This window comes from Bos indicus, chromosome 4 (assembly GCF_029378745.1).
Source record: "Bos indicus isolate NIAB-ARS_2022 breed Sahiwal x Tharparkar chromosome 4, NIAB-ARS_B.indTharparkar_mat_pri_1.0, whole genome shotgun sequence".
NCBI classification, from domain to species: Eukaryota; Metazoa; Chordata; class Mammalia; order Artiodactyla; family Bovidae; genus Bos; species Bos indicus.
This window is the reverse complement of record NC_091763.1, coordinates 57,071,490-57,087,445: the sequence shown is the minus strand read 5'-3', so window position 1 is coordinate 57,087,445 and position 15,956 is coordinate 57,071,490. Positions and strand designations below refer to the sequence as shown.

General features: G+C 39.6%; 1 pseudogene; it reads left to right on the top strand.

Annotated features, from left to right (window-relative positions):
- The first annotated feature begins 15,624 nt into the window (after window positions 1-15,624).
- LOC139182830 (U6 spliceosomal RNA) lies at window positions 15,625-15,725 on the top strand (annotated as a pseudogene).
- The last annotated feature ends 231 nt before the right edge of the window (window positions 15,726-15,956 follow it).

Below are 15,956 nucleotides of genomic sequence, written 5' to 3'. Positions count from 1 at the left end.
AGTATAGGCTCCCAGTCTTGTGATAAAAGCATTCTTCTCTTCCTAGTATAGAGATGGCACCCCTCTAATGGGAAATTTTATGATCTGATTTTAAGTAGAAAAAGGAAGATCAGAGATCTCTTCCTGGGACTTCCCTGGTGGTCCAGTGGTTAAGACTCCACACTTTCACTGCAGGAGACACAGGTTTGATCCCGGGTCAGGGAACTAAGATCCTGCACGACCAGTGACACAGCCAAAAAAAAAAAAAAGCAAAACAAAAGAGAGGGTCCTTCCTGTATCTATTGCTTTTCTCAAGTGCTTTCAGCTCAAAATAATTAATGTGCCACAACGGCATATATTGTGGTGGCATGTTCTGTACCCTTTCAGTATGTAGATATTACAGAGGAGGAACACTTTTCCTTCTACCCTTTTAGGGTTTTTAGCAATCTAATGAGCAAACTGACACAAGACAGAGTCACAGGAGAGAACCAGTTTAATTTTGTACATACAGGAGTACTTAAAAATATAAGACCCCAAAAGGTAGTCGGGCAATAGAGGCTTATAAGCCATCCAGAGCTAAGGAATAGGATAGGGTCCTGGGTCTTCAAAGGGGAGGAAAGTGATTCCCAGGACAGTAAGAAGGGTGGATGTTTGGTGATTAGATGTTTGCCCTGCCATACAGATAGGTCATCCAAATACAAAGTTATCTTTGGTGATAGTGCTCTCTCTGAGCCAGGCCCCCTATCTAATTTCTTACAGATATTTAATAGGAAGGTTAAAAAAATTGCTTCCTAGGTTTTTGGGGCTTTAATTATCTTCAGCTCAAAATAACCTACATGCCAAAGTGATACATTTTGGGAAGGCTCATCTTGAACCCTTTCAGTACAATGAAATATCATTCAGCCTTAAAAAGCAATAAAATTCTGATACATCATGTAATGTGGATGAACCTTTGAAACATTATGCTAAGTAGAATAAGTGAAGTACTGTAAGATTCCACTTACATGAAGTATCTAGAATTGGCAAATGTCTAAAAAGAGAAAGAATAGAGTTTTCCAGAAACTCAGGAGTGTGGAGAATGGGGTTATTGCCTAATAATGATGTGGTCCAGGACTCACTACTCCAAAATATGGCAACTTGCCATATTGAATATGAATATTCCTTTCAAGCTGAAGGAATCTGAGGATGACATGTGCAAGAAGGACTTTCTGACCTTCCCCTGAAGCAAGTTTTAAGACCCCTATGTGAGAGGTACCATTCCTCTCTCCTTAGAGATAAGGAGAAAAGTCTCCTTATCTCCAAGGAGGAGGGCACTGGGAAGAATCTGAACTAACTGGCCTTGCTAGATTCCCTCAGTTTACCATACTTGGCTCACCTTTGTCCTCTCACATCTTCCCACAGCTTTTCCCTCTTCCTTATATCTGGTATGAGAACACTCAGGATTAACCATTTCTTTGGGTCTTCATTTCCTTATGAAGGCTCCCAAGTCACATAAAACTTGCATAAAATCAATTTGTATGTTCTTCTCCTATTAATCTGTCTTTGTCAGTTTAATTTTCAGACCCATCCAGGGACCCTAAGAGGGTAGAGGCACAGAGTTTCTGTTGGGGATGATAAAAAGGTTCTAGAGAGAAACAATGATGGTAGTTGCACAATGATATGAATGTACTTAATGCCCCTGCATTGTACATGTTTAAAAGGTTAGAATGGTAAATTTTCAACATATATATTAGTGCACACACACCAAAGAAGATCACTAGTTGGAAGTCAAGTAGGTTTCAAAGCTCTTTCAGAGCTCCAGACATTCCAAATCGTCTTCCTTTTTTTCTTCTCATTAAGTTAAATAATTGTTAAGCATTTGTTGAGAACTTTTGTACCAAACACTGTGCTATGCACAGCAGAAAATTCAAAATAAGACATCTTTCTTTCCGTGAAATCCATCATTTAGTTTTCTTAAATCGAGATTAAGGGAAAGCTGTTCAATTTTTTATACAGTTTTGTGTTCTTTGTTGGGAAAGGCTTGTTAATAGGTGTGTTGAGGGGGAAAAAATTTCTTATACAAATAAATAATAAAACAAAGTTAAATGGATTTATTTTAAACAAGGGACTTCTTTAATATGCTAATGTGTATTTTGAATCTCCTAGACAGGGACTTAGCAAATGGCCTTCCTAAACTTATTTGATCAGGAATTCTTTGTTCTCTTGAAGTCCAATTAATTAACATCTCCCTTATACTGTGCCTGCAGAAGCTGAGCTACAGATGTACCAGCTATGTGGGGGATTCTCTTTATGTGGGGCTTAGTATGTGATGCAAGCTGTAATTATGATACAAATGTGCAGTTTATTTTATCCCTAAGTGTTCTAGCATATGTACATGATGATTTTTAACATTTTTTAAAAATTAAAAACATAGATTAAATGTTAAATAGAGACAATAAAAGTAATTTTCTAAAGTAATTTCTTATTTCAACGGAGAGTTCTCTATCTCCTTTAGATGACTTTTAGAATTCTTTTTAAAAAGTTATTTCCATTTTGGAGAGAAAGACTTGCTAATGGAGATTTTGCAGAAAATGTGATGCTGGCTTTGTGGTCTGTAATTTTTAAACATTTTTACTTTTAGAAAAATAAAGCACCAATTCTCATTTTTTTTCTTGATAAAAGTATTTCTACTAAGGTGTATTCCAATCAACAGCTATAGGACCTGTGATATTATCTATGCCTTTGGATAATTGCACTATATTTTGCAGCTCATTAAATCCATCATTTAAAATACATCTCCTTTTCCCATTACTAGACTTGGACTTCAAGTCATAACCTGCAACAATATACTCTCTCATTTTCTACATATTCTCTAGTTTTGTACCATTTCTTCACAATTAATCATGGTGGACCAATTTAAGTGCAATTAGTATCTGATTAAAGTCAAAGATACAGCAAATCTGAGCCCAGTTCATGATTTTAATGTTGGTGCCAATTATATTTTCATTAGTAGTATCACTTTCATGTTTATAAAATATTGAGTGAATGCACTAGGATATTCAAATAATTGCATGGGCATTGCAAAGGGATCGAGATGATGAAGCTGTCGAGATCAAATGTTTGGCTGTCAGGTAGAAGGCCCTTGTGATGGCGTGAAATATTTATCATTGAAGGATGAAAGTCTACACTCAGCATGGGAAAGAGGAGTTAGCTGTGTAAATGCACAGTAGATGGAAGTGCAAGTTATCTGCAAGTCACACATTTTAAAGCTAGCGGCTTCCTGAAATAGAGCATGACAATCCTATGTGGGTTCAAGGATTAAAATCCTACTGGATGACTACAGAGGCCTTCATGGAGGAGGACACATTTGGGCTGGATTCTGAGGGATCAACAGGAGTCCCCCAAATTATTCCAGATGGAAGAAAGAGGCTGAGATATGGGAAAATACACAGGTGACGCTAGTGGTAGAGAACCCAATGCAGGAGACCTAAGAGACACAGGTTCAATTCCTGGGTCAGGAAGATCCCCTGTAGGAGGGTATGGCAACCCACTCCTGTATTCTTGTGTGGAGAATCCTGTGACAGAAGAGCATAGCTACAGAGGGCTACAGTCCATAGAGTCGCAGAGTCAGACAAGACTGCAGCAACTTATCACACAAGCACGCACTCACTAAGAAAGTCATCTGGTGATGCCAAGCCTAGAGCGAATGAGAGATATGGAAGTAAATGAGACTAGAAAACAATAGATTAAGGCCAGATCATTAATGCTGACAATTTTAGACTTTATTCTCTAAGTAATTGGGAGCTGAGGAGCGTTTCTGAGCAGAGGGCATGATCTGTGTTGCAGAACAATTACTCTGGTGGACCCACAGGGAACAGATGAGACTTGAATGAGGCAGGGGGGCTGGGAGGCTAATGAGGATGTTATAACTGTCTACCGAAAAATGAGGAAGACTTGATTGAATGGAAAGGAAGCAATGAATAGGAGAGAGATTTCAAAAAGAAAATTAACTGAGCTTGGTGAGCAAATCAATTAGAAATGAATTTGTATGCAAAAAACAGAATTTCTGCTGTATAGGGCTTAACACATAGGCACTTATTTTACTCAAGAAAATGCAGGTGGCTGCAGGTGTTTGTGCAGAAGCTTGCCAATATCTGGGAAATTCTCAGTTCCCTTGGTTTCTGCCCCATGTTGCTGAATGACCCTCTGTTTCACAGCCAACTTTAGGTGTCATGGGCCAGAGGCTTTCTCACTTCTCAGCCTCAAACTGCAGTGAAAGCTGGGGAAGTTGAGGACTGGAGGGTCTTGGTTACCTAGGAGTGACCATGGTCCAAGCCAGGAGCTGATCACAATGTCTTTTTGGAAAAAGAAAAAATTAGCATGGAACAAATAGGCATTGGATATTAGGTGGACGATTAACAGAATTTGCCACAGTTACTAATTGGATATGGGGGTTTTGAGGATTGAATTGTGTTCCCCTAAAATTTCTTTTCACCAGAACCTGAGAATATGGCTTTATTTAGAAATAGATCCTTTGCAAATATAAATAAGGTAAGGATTGTGATGAGAACTTACTAGATTAGGATGAGCCCTGTGTACAATGAGAGTGTCATTGTAAATGTCAGAGATAAAGCCAGACACTAGTTAAAGTGATAAGGACAGGCTTTAATCAGTAACAAACCATCACAATACGGAAGAGGCTCCTTTATAAACGAATTCAACTTCAACTTGTGCAGAATAAAAGAGTTGGGAAAGAGAAAGGAGAAAGGGGGGGCATTGAGCAGCAGCCAGGAAGTGGAAGTTTATGAAAAATGGGAAGCAGGGGGAGGGAGGTTTGGTCCATGTGAAATCCATCTGTGTTTGTTGTTGTTCAGTCACTCAGTTGTGTCTGACTCTCTGTGACCCCATGGACTGCAGCATGCCAGGCTTCCCTGTCATTCAACATCTTCTGGAGCTTTCTGAAACTCATACCCATTGAGTGAATGATACCATCAACCATCTCAGCCTCTGTCACCCCCTTCTCCTGCCTTCAGTCTTTGCCAGCATTAGTGTCTTTCCTAATGAGTCAGCTCTTCAAATAAGGTGGCCAAAGTATTGGAGCTTCAGCTTCAGCATCAGTCCTTCCAATGAATATTCAGGATTGACTGGTTTGATAGCCTTGCAGTCCAAGGGACTCTCAAGAGTCTTTTCCAACACCACAGTTCAAAAGCATCAATTCTTCGGTGCTCAGCTTTCTTTATAGTTCAACTCTCACATCCATACATGAGTACTGGAAAAACCATAGCTTTGACTAGATGGACCTTTGTTGGTAAAGTGATGTCTCTGCTTTTTAATGTGCTGTCTAGATTGTTCATAGCTTTTCTTCCAAGGAGCAAGTGTCTTTTAACTTCATGGCTGCAGTCACCATCTGCAGTGATTTTGAAGCCCAGAAAAATAAAATGTCTGACTGTTTCCATTGTTTCCCCATCATTTGCCATGAAGTTTCAGGACCAGATGCCATGATCTTCATTTTGTGAATCTTGAGTTTTAAGCCAGCTTTTTCACTCTCCTCTAACTTTCATCAAAAAGCTCTTTACTTCCTCTTCGCTTTCTGTCATAAGGATGGTGTCATCTGCATATCTGAAGCTATTGGTATGTCTCCCTGCAATCTTGATTCCAGTTTGTGATTCACCCAGCGTGGCATTTCATATTATACATACTCTGCATAAAAGTTAAATCAGCAGGGTGACAGTATACAGCCTTGACCTATTTCTTTGCCAATTTTGAACCAGTCCATTGTTCCATGCCAAGTTCTAACTGTTGCTTCTTGACCTGCATACAGATTTCTCAGGAGGCAGGTCAGGTGTTCTGGTATTCCCATCTCTTTCAGAATTTTCCAGTTTGCTGTGATCCATACAGTCAAAGGCTTTAGCGTAGTCAATGAAGCAGAAGTAGTTGTTTTTTCTGGAACTCTCTTGCCTTTTCTTTGATCCAACAGACATTGGCAATTTGACCTCTGGTTTCTCTGCCTCTTCTAAATCCAGCTTGAACATCAGGAAGTTCTCAGTTCACGTACTGTTTAACCCTAGCTTAGAGAATTTTGAGCATCACTTTGCTAGCATGTGAGACGAGTGCAATTGTGCACTAGTTTGAATATTCTTTGGCATTGTCTTTCTTTGGAATTAGAATGAAAACTGACCTCTTCCAGTCCTGTGGCCTCTGCTGAGTTTTCCAAATTTGCTAACATACTGAATGTAGCACTTTCACAACATCATCTTTTAGGATTTGAAATAGCTCAGCTGGAATTCTATCACCTTGACTAGCTTTGTTTGCAGTGATGCTTCTTAAGGCCAACTTAACTTCACCTTCCAGGATATCTGGCTCTAGATGAGTCATCACACCATTGTGATTATCTGGGTCATTAAGATCTTTTTTGTATAGTTCTGTGTATTCTTGCTACCTCTTCTTAATATCTTCTGCTTCTGTTAGGTCCATACCATTTTTGTCCTTTATTGTGTCCATCTTTGCATGAAATGTTCACTTGGAATCTCTATTTTTCTTGAAGAGATCTCTAGTCTTTCCCATTCTATTCTTTTCCTCTATCTTTCTCTGGATTTTTAACTGTCACTTATCAGAGTTAGGCTCCTACCCTCACACAGAGATGGGAATATAAGACTATCATTAGGTGCTGGCTGAAACAAACAGGATGTCACCTAGAGCCAGATATCCTGGAATGTGAAGTCAAGTGGGCCTTAGAAAGCATCACTATGAACAAAGCTAGTGGAGGTGATAGAATTCCAGTTGAGCTATTTCAAATCCTGAAAGATGATGCTGTGAAAGTGCTGCGCTCAATATGCCAGCACATTTGGAAAACTCAGCAGTGGCCACAGGACTGGAAAAGGGCAGTTTTCACTCCAATCCCAGAGAAAGGCAGTGCCAAAGAATACTCAAACTACCGCACAATTTCACTCATCTCACATGCTAGTAAAGTAATGCTCAAAATTCTCCAAGCAAGGCTTCAGCAATATGTGAACTGTGAACTTCCTGATGTTCAAGCTGGTTTTAGAAAAGGCAGAGGAACCAGAGATCAAATTGCCAACACCCGCTGGATCATTGAAAAAGCAAGAGAGTTCCAAAAAACATCTATTTCTGCTTTATTGACTATGTCAAAGCCTTTGACTGTGTAGATTACAATAAACTGTGGAAAATTCTGAAAGAGATGGACATACCAGACCACCTGACCTGCTCCTTGAGAAACCTGTATGCAGGTCAGAGAGCAACGGTTAGAACTGGACATGGAACAACAGACTGGTTCCAAATAGGAAAAGGAGGACATCAAGGCTGTATATTGTCACCCTGCTTATTTAACTTATATGCAGAGTACATCATGAAAAACACTGGGCTAGAAGAAGCACAAGCTGGAATCAAGATTGCCGGGAGAAATATCAATAACCTCAGATATGCAGATGACACCACCCTTATGGCAGAAAGTGAAGAGGAACTAAAAAGCCTCTTGCTGAAAGTGAAAGAGGAGAGTGAAAAAGTTGGCTTAAAGCTCAAAATTGAGAAAACGAAGATCATGGCATCCAGTCCCATCACTTCATGGGAAATAGATGGGGAAACAGGGAAAACAGTGGAAACAGTGTCAGACTTTATTTTTCTGGGCTCTAAAATCACTCCAGATGGTGATTGCAGCCCTAAAATTAAAAGACGCTTGCATAGGATATATACTTAATATCCTAGATAGCATATTAAAAGCAAGAGACATTACTTTGTCAACAAAGGTCCGTCTAGTCAAGGCTATAGTTTTTCCAGTAGTCATGTATGATTGTGAGAGTTGGACTATAAAGAAGGCTGCGTACAGAACTGATGCTTTTGAACTGTGGTGTTGGAGAAGACTTGAGAGTCCCTTGGACTGCAAGGAGATCCAACTAGTCCATCCTAAAGGAAATCAGTCCTGGGTGTTCATTGGAAGGGCTGATGTTGAAGCTGAAGCTCCAATACTTTGGCTACCTGATGTGAAGAGCTGACTCATTAGAAAAGACCCTGATGCTGGGAAAGATTGACGGCAGGAGGAGAAGGGGACGACAGAGGATGAGATGGTTGGATGGCATCACCGACTCAATGGACAAGAGTTTGGGTAAACTCCGGGAGTTGGTGATGGACAAGGAGGCCTGGTAGGCTGCAGTTCAATGGGGTCGCAGAGAGTAGGACCTGACTGAGCGACTGAACTGAACTGAACTGAACTGAAGCAAACAGAAAGTTCTTTGGACAGCCTTGAGTTTAGGAGGGTGGACTAGTCATCCTAGGAATTCGACCTTGAACTGTTAGAAACCACACTAGTGTTTCTTCAAGTCTTTGTGTGTAGATGGAAAAGTGAAAGTGAAAGTCGCTCAGTCCTGTGCAAGTCTTTGTGTCCCCAAGGACTACACTGTCCATGGAATTCTCCAGGCCAGAATACTGGGATTGGTTAGCTTTTCCCTTCTCCAGGGGAATCTTCCCAACCTAGGGATCAAACCCAGGTCTTCCACATTGCAAATGGTTTCTTTACCAGCTGAGCCACAAGGGAAACCCAAGAACACTGGAGTGGGTAGCCTATCCCTTCTCCAGCAGATCTTCCCAACCCAGGAATTGAACCAGGGCATCCTATATTTCAAGTGGATTCTTTACCAACTGAGCTATCAGGGAAGTCCAGATGAGAAGGGAGGATGTACAAAATCATTTGCTGAGTTGGCAGTTTTAATAGGCCAAGGCTAAGGCCTCGTCAAGTAGAGGGCTTAGAGGAGCCTGAGCAGAGTTTGGTAAAAGGAGAGAATGGTTGTCATAAATAGAAAGTGGAAAAGGCCATGTGAAGACGAAGGCAGAGATTGGAGTTATGCTCCCCAAAATCAAAGAACACCAGGGGTCATCAGAAGAGACAAGAGGCAAAATAAAATCCTTCCCTAGAACATTTGGAAGGAGCATGGCTCTGCCATTTTGATTTTTAGTTTCTGGCCTCTTAAACTCTGAGAAATCAGTTTCTGCTTTCTAACGACCTAGTTTGTGGCAAATTTTCCCAGCAGCTCTAGGAAACTAATATACACTTGAAGAAGAGGGAGACACTTTGAACCCTAGGAGTCTGGGAAGACATTACTACCGTGGGTTGACATGTTGCCTACAAGACATCTGGGAAATATTAATAAGGAGATGAGAATATGGCAGGGTTTGGGATTATGGATTTAGGCTTGAAGCATGAATAATAATGAGACTTCTGGGGAAAGAAAAGTAAATTTCATCAAACAATAGTGTACAACTTAGACCATAATTGTAGTGCTTAATTGCCCACTTCAACACAGTTGTTTCCCTCCCATTTCCAAATTCTATTTCTGTGTGGTGGGGTGGAGAGAAAGCTAGCATCGTTGAGGGTTAATGAAATCTGGCTTATAAGAACCAACAAATTTCCACAAGTTTGGAAGCAGTCATTAGCAAAGCTTTAATTTCCCATTTGCCTTAGTAGCAAATTTAGCGGCCCTTTCTAAACTTCACCATGGATTGCTATCTCTATTAGTTGTTTTTTTTTTTAATAAGAAAACACCACCACAGTGTTGTTGCATCTGCAGAGTTCATAATGTAATTCGTTTATATTTCTAGTATTGTATTTATCCCAATGCATTGTAATTATCGTTCTGTCTCCCCCTCTAAATTATGTGAGTTTCTTGAGAGCAATGATCCATATTTGTATCTCAATTACCTAATACAGAATTCAGCACTTAAGAATTTGTGTAATACTTGTTGCATCTATTGCAGTAACAATAGAAGCTAAGGGCCAGGCTCTGCAGCTCGATCACCTAGGATAAATTTTGGCTCTTACATATTATCTTTGTGACCTTGGGCAGATTACTAAACCTCTCTGTGCCTCAGTTTCCTCATTGTAATCTGGAATAACAATAAGACCCTCTGCATTAAAATTGTTGTGATGATTAGTAGGTATTCAGTACATGATCAATATCCACAAATATGGTATTAGATTATTATGTAGAATAAAGCCTTCTGACATTCCATACTGCAATCCAAAGTAGGCCTTCCTTATTTTATTATTTTTTTATATCTTCCTATTTCCTTCATGACAATATTATAATCTTTAGTTTAACTTACTTCTCTGCTAACAAATCGCATGAAGACAAGAACCTTGTCTGTTTAGTTTTCTACCCAATCCATGCTTAATACCTCATCTACATACAGAAGAAACTAGTAACAGTTTGTTAAAGAAATAAAATTGATGAATGTTCCATTTCATTCAATGATCTTTGAATGATCATTGATGACTCATCTATAATGTTTAGTTGAAATCGTTCTCACACAGCTAACATTTGTCGACTGAAAAAAAAATTCACAGTCTTAAAGTTGAGAGGTATATTTTATTCCACGGACAAAACTGAGGACTTAAGCCTAGGACACAGTGTCTCAGAAACTCTAAGGGACTGTTCTGAAGGGGCAGAAACTAGGACATACAGAAGGTTTTGCAACAAAGACCAGGTAGTTGAAACATCAAAAGAAGGAAAGAAAGAAAGTGAAGTTGCTCAGTCATGCCCGACTCTTTGTGACTCCATGAACCAGGTTTCTCCATTCATGGGATTTTCCAGGTAAGAATACTGGATTGGGTTGTCATTTCTTTCTCCAGGGGATCTTCCCCATCCAGGGATCGAATCCAGGTCTCCTGCATTGCAGGAAACATCAAAAGATTACTGTTAATTAAAGAATACCAGATATCTTAAGTTAAGGAATTGAGTCCTTTTCTGTGTTTGGGAAGATGCAAAAGTCTGGCCTTAGTGAAAGCAACCCTTTGAAATGTGCCTCAGCTATCTGGGGTCAGAATCCTGTGCTCAAGTTGAAGACAGACTTCATCCTGAGTCTCTTGAGGGTATATCATCAGAGGTGGCTGCAGTGGATGACTGATAGATAGAGGTACAAGTCCAGTCTCCATCCCAAGTTCCCTCGGGGTGCACCATCAGGGTGACTGTAATGTGATGGCTTGATGGTGGCAACACCCTTTGTGTACTGATAGTTCACACACTGAAATTCCTTCTAACTTGAAATTCAAAGAAAAGTAATGTGACAACAATAGGCCTTCAGCCAGATCTGAGAAAGAAGGACTTCCTATTATTTCTAGGACCAACTATCTGAAAATAGGATAATATATCATTATAGGTATATGCTCTTTTTATTTCCTATTTCTGCCCTTCAGGGCAGTTTTGACATTGGAATAACTAACAATAATATCATGTTCTTAGGGAAAGAATGATCACTTTCTTGTGAGAAGATTCAAGACAGGTTCAGGGGAGCAAAAATTGCCACCCCAAAATGTTTTGTTGGCATGCAGATTATTTACAGCTGAAAACAATGCCCAGGAGACTCAGGAAGAAACTTTGGCTTTCTCCTGGATGCCTAGAAGAATATAGACAGAAGACTTGTTCCCGGAAGGGAGCTGTCACCATAGAAAACTATAATGTGAACTAAGTGTGCAGACTATAGTCCTCAGTAAGATCCCGAATAAAACTTAACTCACAACTCTTACCTTGTACGTTTTCCTATTAGTTGACACTACGCAGGGTACCTGCCAAATATTGCAACTTAGCATATTAGTTATTTTTATCTGTTGAAATTTGAAAAAAAAGCCATGTAAAGGAAAGACTTTTTTACTTCCCCTGAAGCAGGTCATAAAACATTCAATGAGAAGCGCCCTCCCTATACCTGGAGGAAAGGAATATCCTAATCTCTAAAGATAGAGGGCCACAGGGAAGAATCCAAGTGCACAGTCCCTATCCCACCCCGCTGGTCCCTCTGACTATACAGCTCATTCATACTCTTTATCCCATTGTGTCTTTCCAGAACTTTCCACTCTTCATCAAATCTAGCATAAAAACACTCAGGTTTAACCATTCTTTGAGTTTCCTTATGAAGTCTCTTGTGTCACATAAAACTTACATTTAATAGATTGCCATGTTTTTCTCCTGCTAATCTTCCTTTTGTTATAGGGATCCCAACAGAGAACTTAGAAAGGTAAAGGAAAAAGATATTCTTCCTCCCCTCCACTGGAATAAAGTTTATGCGAATTTCCTGTTTTTTTAATATGATTCATATAGAGGGGAATTCAATGATGAAGAGTCAGCTTTTTTAAAAATTGATCCCTCTGTTGGGATGCTAAAAGGATTTAGGAAATAAAAACTAAAAGAATCTTTACAATATTAAAAGTTTTCAAATCAAAATGCAAGCTAGTCTTATTTACCGTAAAGCCTGTCTCATTGCTTTGTTCTGCCATCCTTCTATACATTTGCCCGGAGAGGACAGCAAACAAAGGAGGAATATGTAAACATGTTAATCATTTCTAACTTGCCATCTATGACAATTCATGGTACTGAAATCAGAAAGGATGGGATCACTTTTCCATTTCTTTAAGGTCACCAAGGACAGACAAGCTCAGGACATACTGTATTTGTCAGAAGCAAAAGAGATGACTAGGGAGATGGCAATGACAAATCTGTTCTAGGCTTAGCTCATTTTACTGAAGAATGTGTGTCCCCTTCTGACATTTATCAAAAGAAATTCAATTTTATAAAAAGAAGGATGTCAAATAATAGTACATAGCTAACACTCATTCTGCGGCTGTCAGAAGGCCAGATGGGGGCAAAAAGGAAAAGGGTAGATGGAAGAAAAAGTCATGCTGGCAAGAAACAGAAAGCCAACAGGGTGAAAGGTCAGTTCTAATATGCTTACAGGCTTGAATACATTTCTAATTATGTCACATAGTTTTGAGATCCATATTAGTGCCTACTTCACACTTTGGAACACTGTTTTTCATTTTCTACAAATACAAGGAATGACACAAAGTAAAGGTTTTGTGTCTGTGTGTGTGTGTTTGTTTTTTGTTGTTCTCTTTTTCTGTTTTTTTTTCTTCTACATCAGGGAAGAAAGCTAATGAAACCTGGTAAAATCCCACAGCACCAGGTACAATGAAATGTACCCCATGGGCAAGCAATCTATATTTCTTACAGTGATGATGATGATTTTTCTTTGGCAGGAAAGGATATTATGGGTCAAAGAATAAAACCAAAAGTTGAGACAGAGGTAGTAGAAAAAAAGAAGTCAGATTAAGATCAAAGTAGGGGATTCTATTAGGAGACTAATGATGAAGCTGACAAAATACTGTAACAAGTGAGTGTTTTTACCATACTGCATAAAAATATTGGATTAAGCTACAAATTAAATCTCTTTCTCAGTGAGGGGTTTCTGCAGGACAGAAGCAATTAGGCTGCTGTCTACTGAAGACAGGAAACTTGATTAACAGATCCAAAAAGACAGCGTAGGGAAGATGGGTTTAACACCAGGAGGTGAAACACCAACTGTTATGCAAATTGACTTTTCTCAAAATGTTGGATAATTTCAATCAAGGACTGAAATACACTTTTTTTTTTTTTTAAACATCACTGTTCTCTGGCCTTAAACTCCGCAATGCAATTTCTTATTAAATAACTGCTACTGATGCATGTGTCACAGTCAAATTCCTGAGGTGGGTACTGAGACACTGCAGAACATTTCACCATAAAACTGATTTTTGCTTGTTTTCCAAATTTTCAAACATCCAAGGTGTTCTAGCTAAGGATGGCTGAGCAAGCAGCTTGTGGGACACTGGCTGTGAAGTGTTTGTGTCTAACCTTTTTGAGTCCCGTACTCTCTGTAAGGTACCTATTTGGTGCAGTCCAAGCCAACTTGTTCTTGTTTAGAATAAGGACTCTAAGGAGTGGCTACCATTTGTTAATGACAAAATACTTGTGTGTATTTTTCCCACTAATAAGACATTGTGCTAAAGCCAGAGACTGCTACTGCTACTACTAAGTCGCTTCAGTCGTGTCCAACTCTGTGCGACCCCATAGACGGCAGCCCACCAGGCTCTGCCGTCCCTGGGATTCTCCAGGCAAGAACACTGGAGTGGGTTGCCATTGCCTTCTCCATTGTGTGAAAGTGAAAAGTGAAAGTGAAGTTGCTCAGTCACGTCTGACTTGTAGCGCCCGACTTGTAGCGACCCCATGGACTGCAGCCTACCAGGCTCCTCCATTCATGGGATTTTCTAGGCAAGAGTACTGGAGTGGCTTGCCATTGCCTTCTCCGAAAGTCAGAGACAGGACACCAGAAATCCAGGAAACATTGTAACTATTTATTCTTCATTAACTCAAATTTGTACTTACTGTCCTGGAGATTTTCAAATTCAAAGTCCTAAAAGTATGCAGAATATTTAAAAATGTATCTGTAATCAAGTATCTTTCCTTGAACAAAAATAAGTCAGGTTCCGCAGCACATAAACCAGATCTTTCTATTTCTTCTTGGAAGATGATGAGAAGAATTAAAATCATGTAGATGATCTACTGGAATTAATATAGTCATCTTCATACATATTATTACCAGCGAAATTTTCAAGGTTTAAATTTTTTCATGAGACTGGCCACACACATTTGCATAAATCCTTTGATCCAGGGAATATGATCAAATCAACTAAATAAGTTAACATACAAACTTTTAACTCTTCACATCAAGGGTTGTCGAACTTTTTCTCTGAAGTACTAGATAGTAAATGTGTTCGCCTTTGCATTCCAGACAGCCTCTCACAAGAACTCAGCTTTGTTCTGTAGGGACACAAAAGCAGCCAGAGGACTCTGCAGAAGTAAACGGGCTTGGCTGTGTTCCAATACAGTGTTATTTACAATAACAGGCAACGAACTTTGGCCTGCAAGCCACAGTTTGCTGACTCATGCTTTATATCATTTTATCCCCTTCATTTCTTTTCATTTATCCTCTATCATGATGTCACAGCCTCGTACTGAGAATGCAGCAAAGCTGTGGCTACAGACCAAACATTGTAAACAAAGATTGCAGGGGAAGAGGAATGTGAAAATTTGTTTAAAAAATATGTACTAAATTAGTAATAGAATATACACTGAAAAACTTCAGAGTTAACAGTCCTTTCCCCACCTTGCTGCTTGAGAGATCTTTCTAAAATGCAAATTTGATCTTGGAACTCTCTAGCTGAAAATGTTTTACCTGCAGCAGACAGCCGGCTCTTTAGCTTGTCACAAACGTCTCATCCCATGGCTGACCCTGTTTTCCTCCCAACTTCATCTCTTGCTATGTCTTCTTCTCACATTCTGTGCTCCAGCTACACAGAGGGAATCATAATTTCCATAGTGCTATGTGCATTCTGGCCTTCCAACACATGCACTATTATTCACTGTGCTTGAAACCTATTAACAACACTGACCTCACTAACTCCTTGAGGACTGAACTCGGGTGTCTCAGGTGACTTTTACTCCCAGCCTGTGCTATCAGGAGGTGACTATTTTCTTGTCTATTGACCCTGATAAATATTAAATTCTTGAAAGTTGAAACTGCATTTTTTAAAAGCATGATGCCTAGCAATGGAGAACAATCCATAAGTAATTATTCAATCAATCAATCAGTCAATTAAATGAGCTTTGTGGGTCCCTCCACTTCATCCTATAAATATAATTGTTCCTAACAATGAGCAATCTCTTTTCTTTAGCATACCATCTATAAATGATACACAAACAACTAATACAGAAATGAAAAAAAATTAGTTCAAGCAGTAATTTATATCCTATAAGCAGGGGGAAGTGTTAATAAAGTCCATTTGCATGCTTGCTTCAGCAGCACATATGCTAAAATCTGAATGATACAGAGATTAGCATGGTCCCTGTGAAAGGATTACCTACATGGGAAAAGAATCTGAAAAAGAACATATATATGTATGAAGTATGAAGTGTTAGCTGTTCAGTCGTGTCCAACTCTTTGCAGCTTCGTGGACTGTAGCCTGCCAGGCTTCTCTATCCATGAAATTCTCCAGGCAAGACTACTGGTGTGGGTAGCCATTCCCTTGTCCAGGGGATCTTCCTGACCCAGGGATCAAACCTGGGTCTCCTGCATTGCAAGCAGATTCTTTACCATCTGAGCCGGCAGAGAAGCCCCAGATA